At 38.1% G+C, this 23834-nt stretch overlaps 1 pseudogene; it reads left to right on the plus strand.

Moving 5' to 3' along the window:
- LOC135561730 (kelch-like protein 5) overlaps nt 1-22792 on the plus strand; it is a 48048-nt pseudogene extending 25256 nt beyond the window's left edge.
- Nucleotides 22793-23834: the final 1042 nt, after the last annotated feature.

Raw genomic sequence — 23834 nt, forward strand, 5'->3', positions numbered from 1 at the left:
TATAGGTGTTAATACATACTGTGATATCTATAGGTGATACTGTGATATCTATAGGTGTTAATACATACTGTAATATCTATAGGTGTTAATATATACTGTAATATCTATAGGTGTTAATATATACTGTCATATCTATAGGTGTTAATATATACTATAATATCTATAGGTGTTAATACATACTGTAATATCTATAGGTGATACTGTAATATCTATAGGTGTTAATATATACTGTGATATCTATAGGTGTTAATATATACTGTCATATCTACAGGTGTTAATATATACTGTAATATCTATAGGTGTTAATATATACTGTGATATCTATAGGTGATAATATATACTGTGATATCTATAGGTGTTAATATATACTGTAATATCTATAGGTGTTAATATATACTGTCATATCTATAGGTGTTAATATATACTGTAATATCTATAGGTGTTAATATATACTGTGATATCTATAGGTGATACTGTAATATCTATAGGTGTTAATATATACTGTCATATCTATAGGTGTTAATACATACTGTGATATCTATAGGTGTTAATATATACTGTAATATCTATAGGTGTTAATATATACTGTAGTATCATGGGTGTTAATATATACTGTAATATCTATAGGTGTTAATATATACTGTAATATCTATAGGTGTTAATATATACTGTAATATATGTAGGTGTTAATATATACTGTAATATCTATAGGTGTTCATATGTAATATCTATAGGTGTTAATATATACTGTAATATCTATAGGTGTTAATAAATACTGTGATATCTATAGGTGATACTGTGATATCTATAGGTGTTAATACATACTGTAATATCTATAGTGTTAATATATACTGTAATATCTATAGGTGTTAATATATGACTGTCATATCTATAGGTGTTAATATGTAATATCTATAGGTGTTAATATATACTGTAATATCTATAGTGATGAATGTAATATCTATAGGTGTTAATATATACTGTCATATCTATAGGTGTTAATATGTAATATCTATAGGTGTTAATATATACTGTAATATCTATAGGTGTGAATATGTAATATCTATAGGTGTTAATATATACTGTAATATCTATAGGTGTTAATATATACTGTAATATCTATAGGTGTTAATATGTAATATCTATAGGTGATACGGTGATATCTATAGGTGTTAATATATACTGTAATATCTATAGGTGTTAATATATACTGTGATATCTATAGGTGATACTGTGATATCTATAGGTGTTAATACATACTGTAATATCTATAGGTGTTAATACATACTGTGATATCTATAGGTGATACTGTAATATCTATAGGTGTTAATATATACTGTAATATCTATAGGTGATACTGTAATATCTATAGGTGTTAATATATACTGTGATATCTATAGGTGATACTGTAATATCTATAGGTGTTAATATATACTGTGATATCTATAGGTGTTAATATATACTGTAATATCTATAGGTGTTAATATATACTGTGATATCTATAGGTGATACTGTAATATCTATAGGTGTTAATATATACTGTGATATCTATAGGTGATACTGTAATATCTATAGGTGTTAATATATACTGTAATATCTATAGGTGTTAATACATACTGTGATATCTATAGGTGATACTGTGATATCTATAGGTGTTAATACATACTGTAATATCTATAGGTGTTAATATATACTGTAATATCTATAGGTGTTAATATATACTGTGATATCTATAGGTGTTAATATATACTGTAATATCTATAGGTGTTAATACATACTGTAATATCTATAGGTGATACTGTAATATCTATAGGTGTTAATATATACTGTGATATCTATAGGTGTTAATATATACTGTCATATCTATAGGTGTTAATATATACTGTAATATCTATAGGTGTTAATATATACTGTGATATCTATAGGTGATAATATATACTGTAATATCTATAGGTGTTAATATATACTGTCATATCTATAGGTGTTAATATATACTGTAATATCTATAGGTGTTAATATATACTGTGATATCTATAGGTGATACTGTAATATCTATAGGTGTTAATATATACTGTCATATCTATGTTAATACATACTGTGATATCTATAGGTGTTAATATATACTGTAATATCTATAGGTGTTAATATATACTGTAGTATCATGGGTGTTAATATATACTGTAATATCTATAGGTGTTAATATATACTGTAATATCTATAGGTGTTAATATATACTGTAATATATGTAGGTGTTAATATATACTGTAATATCTATAGGTGTTCATATGTAATATCTATAGGTGTTAATATATACTGTAATATCTATAGGTGTTAATATATACTGTGATATCTATAGGTGTTAATATATACTGTAATATCTATAGGTGTTAATACATACTGTAATATCTATAGGTGTTAATATATACTGTGATATCTATAGGTGTTAATATATACTGTGATATCTATAGGTGTTAATATATACTGTAATATCTATAGGTGTTAATATATACTGTAATATCTATAGGTGTTAATATATACTGTGATATCTATAGGTGTTAATATATACTGTCATATCTATAGGTGTTAATATATATACTGTCATATCTATAGGTGTTCATATGTAATATCTATAGGTGATAATATATACTGTAATATCTATAGGTGTTAATATATACTGTAATATCTATAGGTGATAATATATACTGTAATATCTATAGGTGTTAATATATACTGTGATATCTATAGGTGTTAATATATACTGTAATATCTATAGGTGATTCCCGTGATATCTATAGGTGTTAATATATACTGTAATATCTATAGGTGTTAATATATACTGTAATATCTATAGGTGATACTGTGATATCTATAGGTGTTAATATATACTGTAATATCTATAGGTGATACTGTCATATCTATAGGTTTTCATATGTAATATATATAGGTGTTAATATATACTGTCATATCTATAGGTGTTAATATATATCTATAGGTGTTAATACATATCTATAGGTGTTAATATATACTGTAATATCTATAGGTGTTAATATATACTGTGATATCTATAGGTGTTAATATATACTGTCATATCTATAGGTGTTTAATATATACTATAGGTGTATATATCTATAGGTGTTAATACATACTGTAATATCTATAGGTGTTAATATATACTGTAATATCTATAGGTGTTAATATATACTGTCATATCTATAGGTGTTAATATATACTGTGATATCTATAGGTGTTAATATATACTGTAATATCTATAGGTGTTAATATATACTGTAATATCTATAGGTGTTAATATATACTGTCATATCTATAGGTGTTAATATATACTGTAATATCTATAGGTGTTTAATACTGTCATATCTATAGGTGTGTAATATCTATAGGTGTTAATATATATATATGAATATGTAATATCTATAGGTGTTAATATCTATACTGTAATATCTATAGGTGTTAATATATACTGTAATATCTAGGTGTGAATATGTAATATCTATAGGTGTTAATATATACTGTCATATCTATAGGGTGTTAATATGTAATATCTATAGGTGTTAATATATACTGTAATATCTGTAATATCTATAGGTGTTAATATATACTGTAATATCTATAGGTGTTAATATATACTGTAATATCTATAGGTGTTAATATAATACTGTAATATCTATAGGTGTTAATATATACTGTAATATCTATAGGTGTTAATATATACTGTAATATCTATAGGTGTTAATATATACTGTGATATCTATAGGTGTTAATATATACTGTCATATCTATAGGTGTTAATATGTAATATCTATTGATATCTATATATACTGTAATATCTATAGGTGTTAATACTGTAATATCTATAGGTGTAATATCTATAGGTGTTAATATATACTTAATATCTATAGGTGATACTGTAATATCTATAGGTGTTAATATATACTGTGATATCTATAGGTGTTAATATATACTGTAATATCTATAGGTGTTAATATATACTGTGATATCTATAGGTGATACTGTAATATCTATAGGTGTTAATATATACTGTGATATCTATAGGTGTTAATATCTATAGGTGTTAATATATACTGTAATATCTATAGGTGTGTAATATCTATAGGTGTTAATATATACTGTGATATCTATAGGTGATACTGTAATATCTATAGGTGTTAATATATACTGTGATATCTATAGGTGTTAATATATACTGTAATATCTATAGGTGTTAATATATACTGTGATATCTATAGGTGTTAATATATACTGTAATATCTATAGGTGTTAATATATACTGTGATATCTATAGGTGATACTGTAATATCTATAGGTGTTAATATATACTGTGATATCTATAGGTGTTAATATATACTGTCATATCTATAGGTGTTAATATATACTGTAATATCTATAGGTGTTAATATATACTGTGATATCTATAGGTGATAATATATACTGTGATATCTATAGGTGTTAATATATACTGTCATATCTATAGGTGTTAATATATACTGTCATATCTATAGGTGTTAATATATACTGTAATATCTATAGGTGTTAATATATACTGTGATATCTATAGGTGATACTGTAATATCTATAGGTGTTAATATATACTGTCATATCTATAGGTGTTAATACATACTGTGATATCTATAGGTGTTAATATATACTGTAATATCTATAGGTGTTAATATATACTGTAATATCTATAGGTGTTAATATATACTGTAATATCTATAGGTGTTAATATATACTGTAATATATGTAGGTGTTAATATATACTGTAATATCTATAGGTGTTCATATGTAATATCTATAGGTGTTAATATATACTGTAATATCTATAGGTGTTAATATATACTGTGATATCTATAGGTGTTAATATATACTGTAATATCTATAGGTGTTAATACATACTGTAATATCTATAGGTGTTAATATATACTGTGATATCTATAGGTGTTAATATATACTGTAATATCTATAGGTGTTAATATATACTGTAATATCTATAGGTGTTAATATATACTGTGATATCTATAGGTGTTAATATATACTGTAATATCTATAGGTGTTAATATATATACTGTCATATCTATAGGTGTTCATATGTAATATCTATAGGTGATAATATATACTGTAATATCTATAGGTGTTAATATATACTGTAATATCTATAGGTGATAATATATACTGTAATATCTATAGGTGTTAATATATACTGTGATATCTATAGGTGTTAATACTGTAATATCTGTAATATCTATAGGTGTTAATATATACTGTAATATCTATAGGTGTTAATATATACTGTAATATCTATAGGTGATACTGTGATATCTATAGGTGTTAATATATACTGTAATATCTATAGGTGATACTGTCATATCTATAGGTGTTCATATGTAATATCTATAGGTGTTAATATATACTGTCATATCTATAGGTGTTAATACGTACTGTCACATCTATAGGTGTTAATATATACTGTGATATCTATAGGTGTTAATATATACTGTCATATCTATAGGTGTTAATATATACTGTAATATCTATAGGTGTTAATATATACTGTCATATCTATAGGTGTTAATACATACTGTAATATCTATAGGTGTTAATATATACTGTGATATCTATAGGTGTTAATATATACTGTAATATCTATAGGTGTTAATATATACTGTAATATCTATAGGTGTTAATATATACTGTCATATCTATAGGTGTTAATATATACTGTAATATCTATAGGTGTTAATATATACTGTAATATCTATAGGTGTTAATATGTAATATCTATAGGTGTTAATATGTCATATCTATAGGTGTTAATATATACTGTGATATCTATAGGTGTTAATATATACTGTGATATCTATAGGTGTTAATATATACTGTAATATCTATAGGTGTTAATATATACTGTAATATCTATAGGTGTTAATATATACTGTAATATCTATAGGTGTTAATATATACTTAGGTGTCATATCTATAGGTGTTTATATACTGTCATATCTATAGGTGTTAATATGTAATATCTATAGGTGTTAATATATACTGTAATATCTATAGGTGTGAATATGTAATATCTATAGGTGTGTCATATCTATAGGTGTTAATATGTAATATCTATAGGTGTTAATATATACTGTGAAATATCTATAGTGTGAATATAATAATATGTATACTGTAATATCTATAGGTGTTAATATATACTGTAATATCTATAGGTGTTAATATATACTGTAATATCTATAGGTGTTAATATATACTGTAATATCTATAGGTGTTAATATATACTGTGATATCTATAGGTGTTAATACATACATGTAATATCTATAGGTGTTAATACATACTGTGATATCTATAGGTGATACTGTAATATCTATAGGTGTTAATATATACTGTAATATCTATAGGTGTTAATATATACTGTAATATCTATAGGTGTTAATATATACTGTGATATCTATAGGTGTTAATATATACTGTAATATCTATAGGTGTTTAATATATACTGTAATATCTATAGGTGTTAATATATCTGTGATATCTATAGGTGATACTGTAATATCTATAGGTGTTAATATATACTGTGATATCTATAGGTGTTAATATACTGTAATATCTATAGGTGTTAATATATACTGTGATATCTATAGGTGTTAATATATACTGTAATATCTATAGGTGTTAATATATACTGTAATATCTATAGGTGTTAATATATACTGTGATATCTATAGGTGTTAATATATACTGTGATATCTATAGGTGTTAATATATACTGTCATATCTATAGGTGTTAATATATACTGTAATATCTATAGGTGTTAATATATACTGTCATATCTATAGGTGTTAATACTGTATACTATAGGTGTTAATATATAATATCTATAGGTGTTATATATCTATATACTTAATATCTATAGGTGTTAATATATACTGTAATACTGTAATATCTAGTATAGGTGTTAATATATACTGTGATATCTATAGGTGTTAATATATACTGTAATATCTATAGGTGTTAATATATACTGTAATATCTATAGGTGTTTAATATATACTATAGTGTTCATATGTAATATCTATAGGTGTTAATATATACTGTAATATCTATAGGTGTTAATATATACTGTAATATCTATAGGTGTTAATATATACTGTCATATCTATAGGTGTTAATATATACTGTAATATCTATAGGTGTTAATATATACTGTGATATCTATAGGTGTTAATATATACTGTAATATCTATAGGTGTTAATATATACTGTAATATCTATAGGTGTTAATATATACTGTAATATCTATAGGTGTTAATATATACTGTAATATCTATAGGTGTTAATATATACTGTCATATCTATAGGTGTTAATATATATACTGTAATATCTATAGGTGTTAATATATACTGTAATATCTATAGGTGTTAATATATATATACTATAGGTGTATACTGTAATATCTATAGGTGTATATATATATCTATGTGATATGATATCTATAGGTGTTAATATATACTGTAATATCTATAGGTGTTAATATATACTGTAATATCTATAGGTGTTAATATATACTGTAATATCTATAGGTGTTAATATATACTGTAATATCTATAGGTGTTAATACATACTGTAATATCTATAGGTGTTAATATATACTGTAATATCTATAGGTGTTAATATATACTGTAATATCTATAGGTGTTAATATATACTGTCATATCTATAGGTGTTAATATATACTGTAATATCTATAGGTGTTAATATATACTGTCATATCTATAGGTGTTAATACATACTGTAATATCTATAGGTGTTAATATATACTGTCATATCTATAGGTGTTAATATATACTGTGATATCTATAGGTGATACTGTAATATCTATAGGTGTTAATATATACTGTAATATCTATAGGTGTTAATATATACTGTAATATCTGTAATATCTATAGGTGTTAATATATACTGTAATATCTATAGGTGTTTAATATATACTGTGATATCTATAGGTGTTAATATATACTGTAATATCTATAGGTGTTAATATATATGTCATATCTATAGGTGTTAATATATACTGTAATATCTATAGTGTGTGATATCTATAGGTGATACTGTAATATCTATAGGTGTTAATATATACTGTTAATATATACTGTAATATCTATAGGTGTTAATATATACTGTGATATCTATAGGTGTTAATATATACTGTAATATCTATAGGTGTTAATATATACTGTAATATCTATAGGTGTTAATATATATCTATAGGTGTGTAATATCTATAGGTGTTAATATATACTGTAATATCTATAGGTGTTAATATATACTGTATATCTATAGGTGTTAATATATATAATATCTATAGGTGTTAATATATATACTGTAATATCTATAGGTGTTAATATATACTGTCATATCTATAGGTGTAATATATATAGGTGTTAATATATACTGTATATATCTATAGGTGTTAATATATACTGTAATATCTATAGGTGTTAATATATACTGTAATATCTATAGGTGTTAATATAATACTGTATATCTATAGGTGTTAATATATACTGTAATATCTATAGGTGTTATATATACTGTAATATCTATAGGTGTTAATATATACTGTAATATCTATAGGTGTTAATATATACTGTAATATCTATAGGTGTTAATATATACTGTGATATCTATAGGTGTTATATATACTGTAATATCTATAGGTGTTAAATATACTGTAATATCTATAGGTGTTAATACTATGTAATATCTATAGGTGTTAATATATACTGTCATATCTATAGGTGATACTGTAATATCTATAGGTGTTAATATATACTGTGATATCTATAGGTGTTATATGTAATATCTATAGGTGTTAATATATACTGTAATATCTATAGGTGTTAATATATACTGTAATATCTATAGGTGTTACTGTGATACTATAGGTGATACTGTAATATCTATAGGTGTTAATATATACTGTGATATCTATAGGTGTTAATACATACTGTAATATCTATACTGTTAATATATACTGTAATATCTATAGGTGTTAATATATGGGTGTTGGTCATATACTGTAATATCTATAGGTGTTAATATATACTGTGATATCTATAGGTGTTTAATATAATATATGTAGGTGTGTAATATCTATAGGTGTTAATATACTGTAATATCTATAGGTGTTAATACATACTGTAATATCTATAGGTGTAATATATACTGTGATATCTGTCATATCTATAGGTGTTAATATATACTGTGATATCTATAGGTGATACTGATATCTATAGGTGTTAATATATACTGTAATATCTATAGGTGTTAATATATACTGTCATATCTATAGGTGTTAATATATACTGTGATATCTATAGGTGTTAATATATACTGTGATATCTATAGGTGTTAATACATACTGTAATATCTATAGGTGTTAATATATACTGTCATATCTATAGGTGTTTAATATCTATAGGTGTTAATATATACTGTAATACTGTGATATCTATAGGTGTTAATATATACTGTAATATCTATAGGGTGATATCTATAGGTGTTAATATATAATATCTACTGTGATATCTGTAATATCTATAGGTGTAATACATATATATCTATAGGTGTTAATATATACTGTAATATCTATAGGTAATAGGTGATACTGTAATATCTATAGGTGATACTGTAATATCTATAGGTGTTAATATATACTGTCAATATCTATAGGTGTTAATACATAGTGATACTGTAATGCTGTAATATCTATAGGTGTTAATATATACTGTCATATCTATAGGTGTTAATACATACTGCTTGATATCTATAGGTGTTAATATATACTGTAATATCTATAGGTGTTAATATATACTGTAATATCTATAGGTGTTAATACTGTAATATCTACTGGTGTTAATATATACTGTTAATATCTATAGGTGTTAATATATACTGTAATAATATCTATAGGTGTTAATATATACTGTAATATCTATAGGTGTTAATACATACTGTAATATCTATAGGTGTTAATATATACTGTAATATCTATAGGTGTTAATATATACTGTAATATCTATAGGTGTTAATATATACTGTAATATCTATAGGTGATACTGTAATATCTATAGGTGTTAATACATACTGTAATATCTATAGGTGTTAATATATATACTGTGATATCTATAGGTGTAACAGTACTTGAGGGTCCAATGTATGCAGTAGGAGGGCATGATGGGTGGAGCTACCTCAGCACTGTAGAGAGGTGAGTCAGACCCTGTTCATATGACTTTACAGGTCTGGTCATATGACTTTACAGGTCTGGTCATATGACTTTACAGGTCTGGTCATATGACTTTACAGGTCTGGTCATATGACTTTACAGGTCTGTTCATATGACTTTACAGGTCTGGTCATATGACTTTACAGGTCTGGTCATATGTCTCTCTGTCTCTCCAATTTGTAAGTCGCTCTGGATAAGAGCGTCTGCTAAATGACTTAAATGTAAATGTCTCTCTCTCTGTGTCTCTCTCTGTGTCTCTCTCTGTGTCTCTCCCTCTCTCTCTGTGTCTCTCTCTCCCTCTCTCTCTGTGTCTCTCTCTCCCTCTCTCTGTGTCTCTCTCTCCCTCTCTCTGTGTCTCTCTCTCCCTCTCTCTGTGTCTCTCTCTCCCTCTCTCTTTGTCTCTCTCTCCCTCTCTCTTTGTCTCTCTCTCTCCTCCCTCTCTCTGTCTCTCTCTCTCCTCCCTCTCTCTGTCTCTCTCCCTCTGTCTCCCTCTGTCTCTCTCTGTCTCTCTCTGTCTCTCTGTCTCTCCTCCTCTCTCTCCTCCCTCTCTCTGTCTCTCTCCCCTCTCTCTCTCTCTGTCTCTCTGTCTCTCTCCCTCCTCTCTCTCTCTGTCTCTCTGTCTCTCTCCTTCTCTCTCTCTGTCTCTCCCTCTCTCTTTGTCTCTCTCTCTCCTCCCTCTCTCTGTCTCTCCCTCTCTGTCTCTCTGTCTCTCTCCCTCTCTCTCCTCCCTCTCTCTCTGTCTCTCTCTCCCTCTCTGTCTCTCTGTCTCTCTCTCTCTCTCTGTCTCTCTCTGTCTCTCTGTCTCTCCCTCTCTCTCCTCCCTCTCTCTCTGTCTCTCTCTCTCTGTCTCTCTCTCTCTGTCTCTCTCTCTCTGTCTCTCTCTGTCTCTCTGTCTCTCCCTCTCTCTCCTCCCTCTCTCTCTGTCTCTCTCTTTATGTGTCTCTATGTTTTTCTCTCGCTATACACTGTGTATGTGTGTGTGTGTTCCAGGTGGGATCCTCAGGCTCGTCAGTGGAGCTTCATCGCCAGCATGGCAACACCTCGATCTACTGTAGGAGTAGCTGTACTCAGCGGAAAGTAGGTAGACACACACTACACACACACACACACACACACACACACTGTACTAGGGAGAGGGAGGGAAAGTAGGTTAAATACAGTATATATGAGGGCCTTAGAGCAGGTCATTCTATAGGTCTACTGTTAGTATTCACTGGTGATGCTGCAGGAACAGGCTTTCTGTTAGTATTCACTGGTGATGCTGCAGGAACAGGCTTTCTGTTAGTATTCACTGGTGATGCTGCAGGAACAGGCTTTCTGTTAGTATTCACTGGTGATGCTGCAGGAACAGGCTTTCTGTTAGTATTCACTGGTGATGCTGCAGGAACAGGCTTTCTGTTAGTATTCACTGGTGATGCTGCAGGAACAGGCTTTCTGTTAGTATTCACTGGTGATGCTGCAGGAACAGGCTTTCTGTTAGTATTCACTGGTGATGCTGCAGGAACAGGCTTTCTGTTAGTATTCACTGGTGATGCTGCAGGAACAGGCTTTCTGTTAGTATTCCCTGGTGATGCTGCGGGAACAGGCTTTCTGTTCGTCTGATGGAGGGACTCGTCTGATGGAGCACAGGACTCGTCTTATGGAGTTTCAGGACTCGTCTGATGGAGCTTCAGGACTCGTGTGATGGAGCTCCAGGGCTCGTCTGATGGAGCCTCGGGACTCGTCTGATGGAGCCTCGGGACTCGTCTGATGGAGCTTCGGGACTCGTCTGATGGAGCTTCGGGACTCGTCTGATGGAGCCTCGGGACTCGTCTGATGGAGCCTCGGGACTCGTCTGATGGAGCCCCGGGACTCGTCTGATGGAGCCCCGGGACTCGTCTGATGGAGCCCCGGGACTCGTCTGATGGAGCCCCGGGACTCGTCTGATGGAGCCCCGGGACTCGTCTGATGGAGCCCCGGGACTCGTCTGATGGAGCCCCGGGACTCGTCTGATGGAGCCCCGGGACTCGTCTGATGGAGCCCCGGGACTCGTCTGATGGAGCCCCGGGACTCGTCTGATGGAGCCTCAGGACTCGTCTGATGAAGCTCCAGGCCTCGTCTGATGGAGCCTCAGGACTCGTCTGATGGACTGCTTCCGTTCCGCCTCCCCTGTCCTCCTCTAAACACACATCCGTCTGTCGCTAAAGGGTCACCCAATCCATGTGTCTGTGACAGACCGAGGGAGGGGTTATTCCCCCCCAGACCGAGAGGGGTTATTCCCCCCCAGACCGAGAGGGGTTATCCCCCCCAGACCGAGAGGGGTTATCCCCCCCAGACCGAGAGGGGTTATCCCCCCCAGACCGAGAGGGGTTATCCCCCCAGACCGAGAGAGGGGTTATCCCCCCAGACCGAGAGGGGTATCCCCCAGATGAGGGGTTATCCCCCCCAGATGAGAGGGGTTATTCCCCCAGACCGAGAGGGTTATTCCCCCAGACCGAGGGAGGGGTTATCCCCCCCAGACCGAGGGAGGGGTTATCCCCCCAGACCGAGGGAGGGGTTATCCCCCCCAGACCGAGGGGAGGGGTTATCCCCCCCCCAGACCGAGGGAGGGGTTATTCTCCCAGACCGAGGGAGGGTTATTCCCCCCAGACCGAGGGGGGTTATTCCCCCAGACCGAGGAGGGTTATTCCCCCAGACCGAGGGAGGGGTTATTCCCCGACCGAGGAGGGAGGTTATTCCCCCAGACCGAGGAGGGGTTATTCCCCCAGACCGAGGGAGGGTTATTCCCCAGACCGAGGAGGGGTTATTCCCCCAGACCGAGGAGGGGTTATTCCCCCAGACCGAGGAGGGTTATTCCCCCAGACCGAGGGAGGGTTATTCCCCCAGACCGAGGAGGGTTATTCCCCCAGACCGAGGGAGGGGTTATTCCCCCAGACCGAGGAGGGGTTATTCCCCCAGACCGAGGGGAGGGGTTATTCCCCCCCCCAGACCGAGAGGGGTTATCCCCCAGACCGAGGGAGGGGTTATCCCCCCAGACCGAGGGAGGGGTTATCCCCCCAGACCGAGGGAGGGGTTATCCCCCCAGACCGAGGAGGGGTTATTCCCCCAGACCGAGGGAGGGGTTATTCCCCCCAGACCGAGGAGGGGTTATTCCCCCCAGACCGAGGGGAGGCTATTCCCCCAGACCGAGGGAGGGGTTATTCCCCCAGACCGAGGGAGGGGTTATTCCCCAGACCGAGGGAGGGTTATTCCCCCAGACCGAGGAGGGGTTATTCCCCCAGACCGAGGGAGGGGTTATTCCCCCAGACCGAGGAGGGTTATTCCCCCAGACCGAGGGAGGGTTATTCCCCCAGACCGAGGGGAGGGGTTATTCCCCCAGACCGAGGGAGGGGTTATTCCCCCCAGACCGAGGAGGGGTTATTCCCCCAGACCGAGGGAGGGGTTATTTCCCCCAGACCGAGGGGAGGGTTATTCCCAGACCGAGGAGGGGTTATTCCCCCAGACCGAGGGAGGGGTTATTCCCCCCAGACCGAGAGGGGTTATTCCCCCAGACCGAGAGGGGTTATCCCCCCCAGACCGAGAGGGGTTATCCCCCAGACCGAGAGGGGTTATCCCCCCAGACCGAGAGGGGTTATCCCCCAGACCGAGGGAGGTTACCCCCCAGACCGAGGAGGGGTTATTCCCCCCCAGACCGAGGAGGGTTATTCCCCCAGACCGAGGGAGGGGTTATTCCCCCAGACCGAGGGAGGGGTTATCCCCCAGACCGAGAGGGGTTATTCCCCCAGACCGAGGAGGGGTTATTCCCCCAGACCGAGGGAGGGGTTATTCCCCCAGACCGAGGAGGGGTTATTCCCCCAGACCGAGGGAGGGGTTATTCCCCCCAGACCGAGGAGGGGTTATTCCCCCCAGACCGAGAGGGGTTATTCCCCCCCCAGACCGAGAGGGGTTATTCCCCCAGACCGAGAGGGGTTATTCCCCCAGACCGAGGGAGGGGTTATTCCCCAGACCGAGAGGGGTTATTCCCCCAGACCGAGAGGGGTTATTCCCCCCCCAGACCGAGAGGGGTTATTCCCCGACCGAGAGGGGTTATATTCCCCCAGACCGAGAGGGGTTATATTCCCCCAGACCGAGAGGGGTTATTCCCCCCCAGACCGAGGGAGGGGTTATTCCCCCAGACCGAGGGAGGGTTATTCCCCCAGACGAGAGAGGGTTATTCCCCAGACCTGATGTCTCTCTCTCTCTTCTCTCTTCTCTCTTTCTCCTCCTCTCTCTCTCTTCTCTCTTTCTCTCTCTCTCTCTCTCTCTCTCTCTATTTCTTCTCTCCTCTCTCTCTCTCTCTCTCTCTCCCCTCTCTGTCTCTCCCTACCCCCTCTCTCTCCGTCTCTCTCTCCCTACCCCCCCTCTCTCTCTCTCAGTCACTCTCCACCCCCCTCTCTCTCTGTCTCTCTCTCTCTGTCTCTCTCTCTGTGCCTCTCTCTCTGTCTCTCCCCCTCTCTCCCCTCTCTCTCTCTCCCCCTCTCTCTCCCTCTCTCTCCTCTCCTCTCTCTCCCCTCTCTCCCCCCTCTCTCCCCCTCCCTCTCCCTCTCTCCTCTCCAGGTTGTATGCAGTAGGGGGTCGTGATGGAAGCTCCTGTCTACGCTCCGTTGAGTGTTTTGATCCCCACACCAACAGGTGTGTGTGAAACTGTGTTTAGTGGTCTTCAACAATGGGTTGTAAGTGTGTGTGTGTACACACAGTACCGGTCAAGTGTGGACACACCTACTGATTCAAGGGTTTTTCTTTATTTTTACTATTTTCTACATTGTATAATAATAGTGAAGACATCAACGCTATGAAATAACATATATGGAATCATGTAGTAACCAAAAAAGTGTTAAACAAATTAAAAATATTTTTGAGATTTTTCAAAGTAGCCTTGATGACAGCAACTCTTGGCATATATATATAAATCATAATACAATCATCAGTTATTGAGTCATATATATATATTTAAATGTATTTTATTCATTTATATATCATCGGACAGTTTATTAGGTACACCGTCCCATTCACCATAATGTATGGCTCCTACAGACAGGCATCAAGACATTCAGTTACTGTTCCATCGGACAGTTTATTAGGTACACCATCCCATTCACCATAATGTATGGCTCCTACAGACAGGCATCAAGACATTCAGTTACTGTTCCATCGGACAGTTTATTAGGTACACCCTGTACACCATAATGTATGGCTCCTACAGAGAGTGAGTCACGTGGACGTGTCTTGTTATATAAAGCAGGCAGACAGGCATCAAGACATTCAGTTACTGTTCCATCGGACAGTTTATTAGGTACACCGTCCCATTCACCATAATGGATGGCTCCTACAGACAGGCATCAAGACATTCAGTTACTTTTCCATCGGACAGTTTATTAGGTACACCGTCCCATTCACCATAATGGATGGCTCCTACAGACAGGCATCAAGACATTCAGTTACTGTTCCATCGGACAGTTTATTAGGTACACCGTCCCATTCACCATAATGGATGGCTCCTACAGACAGGCATCAAGACATTCAGTTACTGTTCCACCGGACAGTTTATTAGGTACTGATTTTAACAGACAGTATCTGGGGTTTATACTGAGAATGGTGTGATGATTTTAACAGAATGGTGTGATGATTTTAACAGAATGGTGTGATGATTTTAACAGAATGGTGTGATGATTTTAACAGACAGTATCTGGGGTTTATACTGAGAATGGTGTGATGATTTTAACAGAATGGTGTGATGATTTTAACAGAATGGTGTCTGGGGTTTATACTGAGAATGGTGTGATGATTTTAACAGAATGGTGTGATGATTTTAACAGAATGGTGTGATTATTTTAACAGACAGTATCTGGGGTTTATACCCAGAATGGTGTGATGATTTTAACAGAATGGTGTGATGATTTTAACAGAATGGTGTCTGGGGTTTATACTGAGAATGGTTTGACAAACACAAACCATCCAGTCAGTCCTGTGGTTGAAAACAGCTCCATGATGAGAGAGGTGGAAGGAAAATGGTAATAATTGTGCCGGGTAAGAGGTGGGCCACAAACAGACAAATAACAGCGCCGTAGAACGTTTCTGACACCTTGTAGAATCCATACCCCAAATAATTCAGGCTGTTCTGGATAGGCGTTTCCTAAAAAAACGACCAGGGTGTGTATCTGTGACTTTTAGAATCCACGCCCCAAATAATTCAGGCTGTTCTGGATAGGCGTTTCCTAAAAAAACCGACCAGGGTGTGTATCTGTGACGAGAATGAGGTTGTTGTTGTGTGGCCTCCTCACCGCCAGGTGGAGCTGCTGCGCTCCGATGGCGAAGCGTCATGGGCGGGTGGCGTGGCTACCTGGAACGGTTTCCTGTACGCTATTGGAGGACATGACGCTCCCGCCTCCAGCCTGGCATCACGACTCAGCGACTGTGTGGAGAGGTCAGTCGGTCGGGGGTGTGTGTGTTAAGTGTTTTAGGTAATAGTACTATAAATGTTGAGCAAATATTGGCGCAGGTTTAGAGATATTCAACAATGGGCTGTGTGTGTGCGTGTAGGTACGACCCCCAGACGGATGCGTGGACGGCGGTAGCCCCCATGAGCGTCAGTCGTGACGCTGTCGGTGTGTGTCTCCTTGGAGACCGTCTCTATGCGGTCGGTGGTTACGATGGAACGGTGTACCTGGACACTGTCGAGGCCTACGATCCCCAGACCAACGAGTGGACACAGGTATATATACACACACACACACACACACACACACACACACACACACACACACCTGAACACTGTCGAGGCCTACGATCCCCAGACCAACGAGTGGACACAGGTAAACACACACACACACACACACCTGAACACTGTCGAGGCCTACGATCCCCAGACCAACGAGTGGACACAGGTATATATACACACACACACACACACCTGAACACTGTCGAGGCCTACGATCCCCAGACCAACGAGTGGACACAGGTATATATACACACACACACACACACACACACACACACACACCTGAACACTGTCGAGGCCTACAATCCCCAGACCAACGAGTGGACACAGGTATATATACACACACACACACACACACACACACACACACACACACACCTGAACACTGTCGAGGCCTACGATCCCCAGACCAACGAGTGGACACAGGTAAACACACACACACACACACACACACACCTGAACACTGTCGAGGCCTACGATCCCCAGACCAACGAGTGGACACAGGTGTATATATACACACACACACACACACACACCTGAACACTGTCGAGGCCTACGATCCCCAGACCAACGAGTGGACACAGGTGTATATATACACACACACACACACACACCTGAACACTGTCGAGGCCTACGATGCCCAGACCAACGAGTGGACACAGGTATATATACACACACACACCTGAACACTGTCGAGGCCTACGATCCCCAGACCAACGAGTGGACACAGGTATATATACACACACACACACACACACACACACACCTGAACACTGTCGAGGCCTACGATCCCCAGACCAACGAGTGGACACAGGTAAACACACACACACACACACACACACACCTGAACACTGTCGAGGCCTACGATCCCCAGACCAACGAGTGGACACAGGTAAACACACACACACACACACACACACACACCTGAACACTGTCGAGGCCTACGATCCCCAGACCAACGAGTGGACACAGGTAAACACACACACACACACAACTCTTCAGGTATACACACACACACACAACTCTTCAGGTATACACACACACACACACACACACACACACACACACAACTCTTCAGGTATACACACACACACACACACACACACACAACCCTTCAGGTATACACACACACACACAACTCTTCAGGTATACACACACACACACACACACAACCCTTCAGGTATACACACACACACACACACACACACACGTCCCTTCTGGTTGTTTTGTTATGTAAATGTCTGTTTCTCCAAGTGTGTTAATATGTTCATGTGTCTGTTCTGTGTGTGTGTTCTATTTACATTTCTGCGTGTATTCTATGTTGATATGTAAATGTGTGTGTGTGTGTATTCTATGTTGATATGTAAATGTGTGTGTATTCTATGTTGATATGTAAATGTGTGTGTGTGTGTGTGTGTGTACAAGCTGGGTTTTCATCCTGTTTAATAACACTCAGTCTGATTGGTTAAACGTGGTGGTTTTAGTCTCAGTGATGTCATCATGTATCTAGGTCAAAGAAGCTTCTACCCTCCCAGACTCCTGAACAGCCAATCAAATGGCTGCTTTGACTATTTACATAGCCCACCCCCCCCCACCCCTCTTCTACGCTGCTGCCACCCCCTGGTTATTATCTATCTAATAACTCCACCCCCTGGTTATTATCTATCTAGTAACTCTACCCCCTGGTTATTATCTATCTAATAACTCCACCCCCTGGTTATTATCTATCTAGTAACTCCACTCCCTGGTTATTATCTATCTAATAACTCTACCCCCTGGTTATTATCTATCTAGTAACTCTACCCCCTGGTTATTATCTATCTTATAACTCCACCCCTGGTTATTATCTATCTAATAACTCCACCCCCTGGTTATTATCTATCTAATAACTCCACCCCTGGTTATTATCTATCTAATAACTCCACCCCTGGTTATTATCTATCTAATAACTCTACCCCTGGTTATTATCTATCTAGTAACTCTACCCCTGGTTATTATCTATCTTATAACTCCACTCCCTGGTTATTATCTATCTAATAACTCCACCCCTGGTTATTATCTATCTTATAACTCCACCCCCTGGTTATTATCTATCTAATAACTCCACTCCCTGGTTATTATCTATCTAATAACTCTACCCCCTGGTTATTATCTATCTAGTAACTCTACCCCTGGTTATTATCTATCTTATAACTCCACCCCTGGTTATTATCTATCTAATAACTCCACTCCTGGTTATTATCTATCTAATAACTCTACCCCCTGGTTATTATCTATCTAGTAACTCTACCCCCTGGTTATTATCTATCTTATAACTCCACCCCCTGGTTATTATCTATCTAATAACTCCACTCCCTGGTTATTATCTATCTAATAACTCCACCCCCTGGTTATTATCTATCTAGTAACTCTACCCCCTGGTTATTATCTATCTTATAACTCCACCCCCTGGTTATTATCTATCTAATAACTCCACTCCCTGGTTATTATCTATCTAATAACTCTACCCCCTGGTTATTATCTATCTAATAACTCCACCCTGGTTATTATCTATCTAATAACTCCACCCCTGGTTATTATCTATCTAATAACTCCACTCCCCGGTTATTATCTATCTAATAACTCCACTCCCTGGTTATTATCTATCTAATAACTCTACCCCCTGGTTATTATCTATCCATAGTCACTTTAATAACTCTACTCCCTGGTTATTATCTATCTAATAACTACTCCCTGGTTATTATCTATCCATAGTCACTTTAATAACTCTACTCCTGGTTATTATCTATCTAATAACTACTCCCTGGTTATTATCTATCCATAGTCACTTTAATAACTCACCCCTGGTTATTATCTATCTAATAACTACTCCTGGTTATTATCTATCTAGTAACTCCACCCCTGGTTATTATCTATCTAATAACTCACCCCTGGTTTTATCTATCTATAACTCACCCCTGGTTATTATCTATCTAGTAACTCCACCCCCTGGTTATTATCTATCTAATAACTCTACTCCCTGGTTATTATCTATCCATAGTCACTTTAATAAGTCCACTCCCTGGTTATTATCTATCCATAGTCACTTTAATAACTCTACTCCCTGGTTATTATCTATCTAATAACTCTACTCCCTGGTTATTATCTATCTAATAACTCTACCCCCTGGTTATTATCTATCTAATAACTCTACTCCCTGGTTATTATCTATCTAATATCTCTACCCCCTGGTTATTATCTATCTAATAACTCCACTCCCTGGTTATTATCTATTCATAGTCACTTTAATAACTCTACTCCCTGGTTATTATCTATCCATAGTCACTTTAATAACTCTACTCCCTGGTTATTATCTATCTAATAACTCTACTCCCTGGTTATTATCTATCCATAGTCACTTTAATAACTCTACTCCCTGGTTATTATCTATCTAATAACTCTACCCCCTGGTTATTATCTATCTAATACCTCTACCCCCTGGTTATTATCTATCCATAGTCACTTTAATAACTCTACTCCCTGGTTATTATCTATCCATAGTCACTTTAATACCTCTACCCCCTGGTTATTATCTGTCCATAGCCACTTTAATAACTCTACCCCCTGGTTATTATCTATCTAATAACTACCCCCTGGTTATTATCTATCTAATAACTCTACTCCCTGGTTATTATCTATCTAATAACTCTACCCCCTGGTTATTATCTATCCATAGTCACTTTAATAACTCTACTCCCTGGTTATTATCTATCTAATAACTCTACTCCCTGGTTATTATCTATCCATAGTCACTTTAATAACTCTACTCCCTGGTTATTATCTATCCATAGTCACTTTAATAACTCTACTCCCTGGTTATTATCTATCTAATAACTCTACTCCCTGGTTATTATCTATCCATAGTCACTTTAATGACTCTACTCCCTGGTTATTATCTATCTAATAACTCTACTCCCTGGTTATTATCTATCTAATAACTCTACCCCCTGGTTATTATCTATCCATAGTCACTTTAATAACTCTACCCCCTGGTTATTATCTATCCATAGTCACTTTAATAACTCTACCCCCTGGTTATTATCTATCCATAGTCACTTTAATAACTCTACCCCCTGGTTATTATCTATCTAATAACTCTACTCCCTGGTTATTATCTATCCATAGTCACTTTAATAACTCTACTCCCTGGTTGTTATCTAGGTCTACTACACCTGTGACGTTCTAGAACACAACCAAGAGAACACTGACAGAAACGTTCTAGAACACAACCGAGAGAACACTGACAGCATATCACTGTAAGGTCTACTACTGTGAGGTCATGTGACAAATTCAATTTGACTTGATTTGTTCCTTCCTGTGTTTTTCCTCTAGGTGGCTCCACTGTGTCTGGGCCGGGCTGGGGCCTGTGTGGTGGCTGTCAAACTGTGAACACACACACACCTGAACACTCACACACCTGAACACTCACACACCTGAACACTCTTTGGACCCTCCCCATTCCTCCTTGTCTCCAGGGTTACCTCCAATGGGATGAAGTTTAACTGTAACATTCCACTAAAACCAGGAGGACATTATAGACATAGAGTTGGAGAGGAGATTACTGACTACAGCCTGTCTCTGTCTCTCTCCTCTCTGTCTCTCTCCTCCCCTCTCTCTCTGTCTCTCTCCTCCCCTCTGTCTCTCTCTCTCCTCTCCTCTCTGTCTCTCTCCTCTCCTCTCTGTCTCTCTCCTCCCCTCTCTCTCTGTCTCTCTCCTCCCCTCTCTCTCTGTCTCTCTCCTCCCCTCTCTCTCTGTCTCTCTCTCTCCTCTCCTCTCTGTCTCTCTCCTCTCCTCTCTGTCTCTCTCCTCTCTGTCTCTCTCCTCTCCTCTCTCTCTGTCTCTCTCCTCCCCTCTCTGTCTCTCTGTCCCTCTCTCTCTTCACCGTCTTTAGGGGGCTCATTATTTTCAGTATGCAAGAAAAGGAAAGGCACACACACACACATAATTTAGTATTTCAACCCTTTTTACTGCTGACAGAGAGATTTAGAGACAAAAATGAAGACAGGACAAATGGGAGGGAGACTTCACTGTTCTTTTTTTCCCTCTTTTAGTCAGCCTGTCGGTGAGGAATTTAGTCAGCCTGTCGGGTGAGGAATTTAGTCAGCCTGTCGGGGAGGAATTTAGTCAGCCTGTCGGGGAGGAATTTAGTCAGCCTGTCAGGGAGGAATTTAGTCAGCCTGTCGGGGAGGAATTTAGTCAGCCTGTCGGGGAGGAATTTAGTCAGCCTGTCGGGGAGGAATTTAGTCAGCCTGCCGGGGAGGAATTTAGTCAGCCTGCCGGGGAGGAATTTAGTCAGCCTGCCGGGGAGGAATTTAGTCAGCCTGTCGGTGTGAATTCAGTTTTTTTGTCTCTCTTTCCATCTCTCATTCCCTCCCTCCGTCTCGCTCTCTCTCTCTCTTTCCCTCCGTCTCTCAATCTCTCTCTCTCTCTCTCTTTCCCTCCCTCCGTCTCGCTCTCTCTCTCTCTTTCCCTCCCTCCGTCTCGCTCTCTCTCTCTTTCCCTCCCTCCGTCTCTCAATCTCTCTCTCTTTCCCTCCCTCCGTCTCTCAATCTCTCTCTCTCTCTTTCCCTCCCTCCGTCTCTCAATCTCTCTCTCTCTCTCTTTCCCTCCCTCCGTCTCTCAATCTCTCTCTTTCCTCCCTCCGTCTCTCAATCTCTCTCTCTCTCATTCCCTCCCTCAGTCTCCCTCCCTCCCTCCTCCCTCCCTCCTCCCTCCTCCTCTCTCCGTCTCTCTCTCTCTCATTCCCTCCGTCTCTCAATCTCTCTCTCCTCCCTCCCTCCCCCTCCTCTCCCTCCTCAATCTCTCTCTTTCCCCCTCCCTCCGTCTCTCAATCTCTCTCTTTCCTCCCTCCGTCTCTCAATCTCTCTTTCCCTCCTCCGTCTCTCAATCTCTCTCTCTCTCTCTCTCTCTCTTTTTTCCCTCCTCAGTCTCTCAATCTCTCTTTCCTCTCCTCTCTCTCACTCCCCTCCTCTCTCAATCTCTCTCATTCCCCTCCCTCCGTCTCTCAATCTCTCTCTTTCCCTCCCTCCGTCTTCTCAATCTCTCTCTCATTTCACTCTCTCCTCCTCTTTCCCTCCCTCCGTCTCTCAATCTCTCTCTCTCTCATTCCCTCCCTCCGTCTCTCAATCTCTCTCTCTCTCTTTCCTCCCTCCGTCTCTCAATCTCTCTCTCTCTCTCTCATCTCCTCCCTCTCAATCTCTCTTTCCCTCCCTCCAGTCTCTCTCTCTTTCCCTCCCCTCCGTCTCTCAATCTCTCTCTTCCTCCCTCCGTCTCTCAATCTCTCTCAGTCTCTCTCTCTCTCCCTCCCTCGTCTCAATTCCCTCCCTCCGTCTCTCAATCTCTCTCTTTCCCCCTCCGTCTCTCAATCTCTCTCTCCCTCCCTTTCAATCCTCTTTCTCCGTCTCTCAATCTCTCATTCCCTCCCTCCGTCTCTCAATCTCTCTCTCATTCCCTCCCTCCGTCTCTCAATCTCTCATTCCTCCCTCCGTCTCTCAATCTCTCTTTCCCTCCCTCCGTCTCTCAATCTCTCTTCTCTCTTTCCCCCCTCCGTCTCTCAATCTCTTCTCTCTTTCCCTCCTCCGTCTCTCAATCTCTCTCTCTTTCCCTCCCTCCGTCTCTCAATCTCTCTCTCCCTCCCTCCGTCTCTCAATCTCTCTCTCTCTCTCTTTCCCTCCCCTCCGTCTCTCCAATCTCTCTCTCTTTTTCCCTCCCCTCCGTCTCTCAATCTCT

Source organism: Oncorhynchus nerka, linkage group LG18 (genome assembly GCF_034236695.1).
Source record: "Oncorhynchus nerka isolate Pitt River linkage group LG18, Oner_Uvic_2.0, whole genome shotgun sequence".
In the NCBI taxonomy this organism is placed as follows: Eukaryota; Metazoa; Chordata; class Actinopteri; order Salmoniformes; family Salmonidae; genus Oncorhynchus; species Oncorhynchus nerka.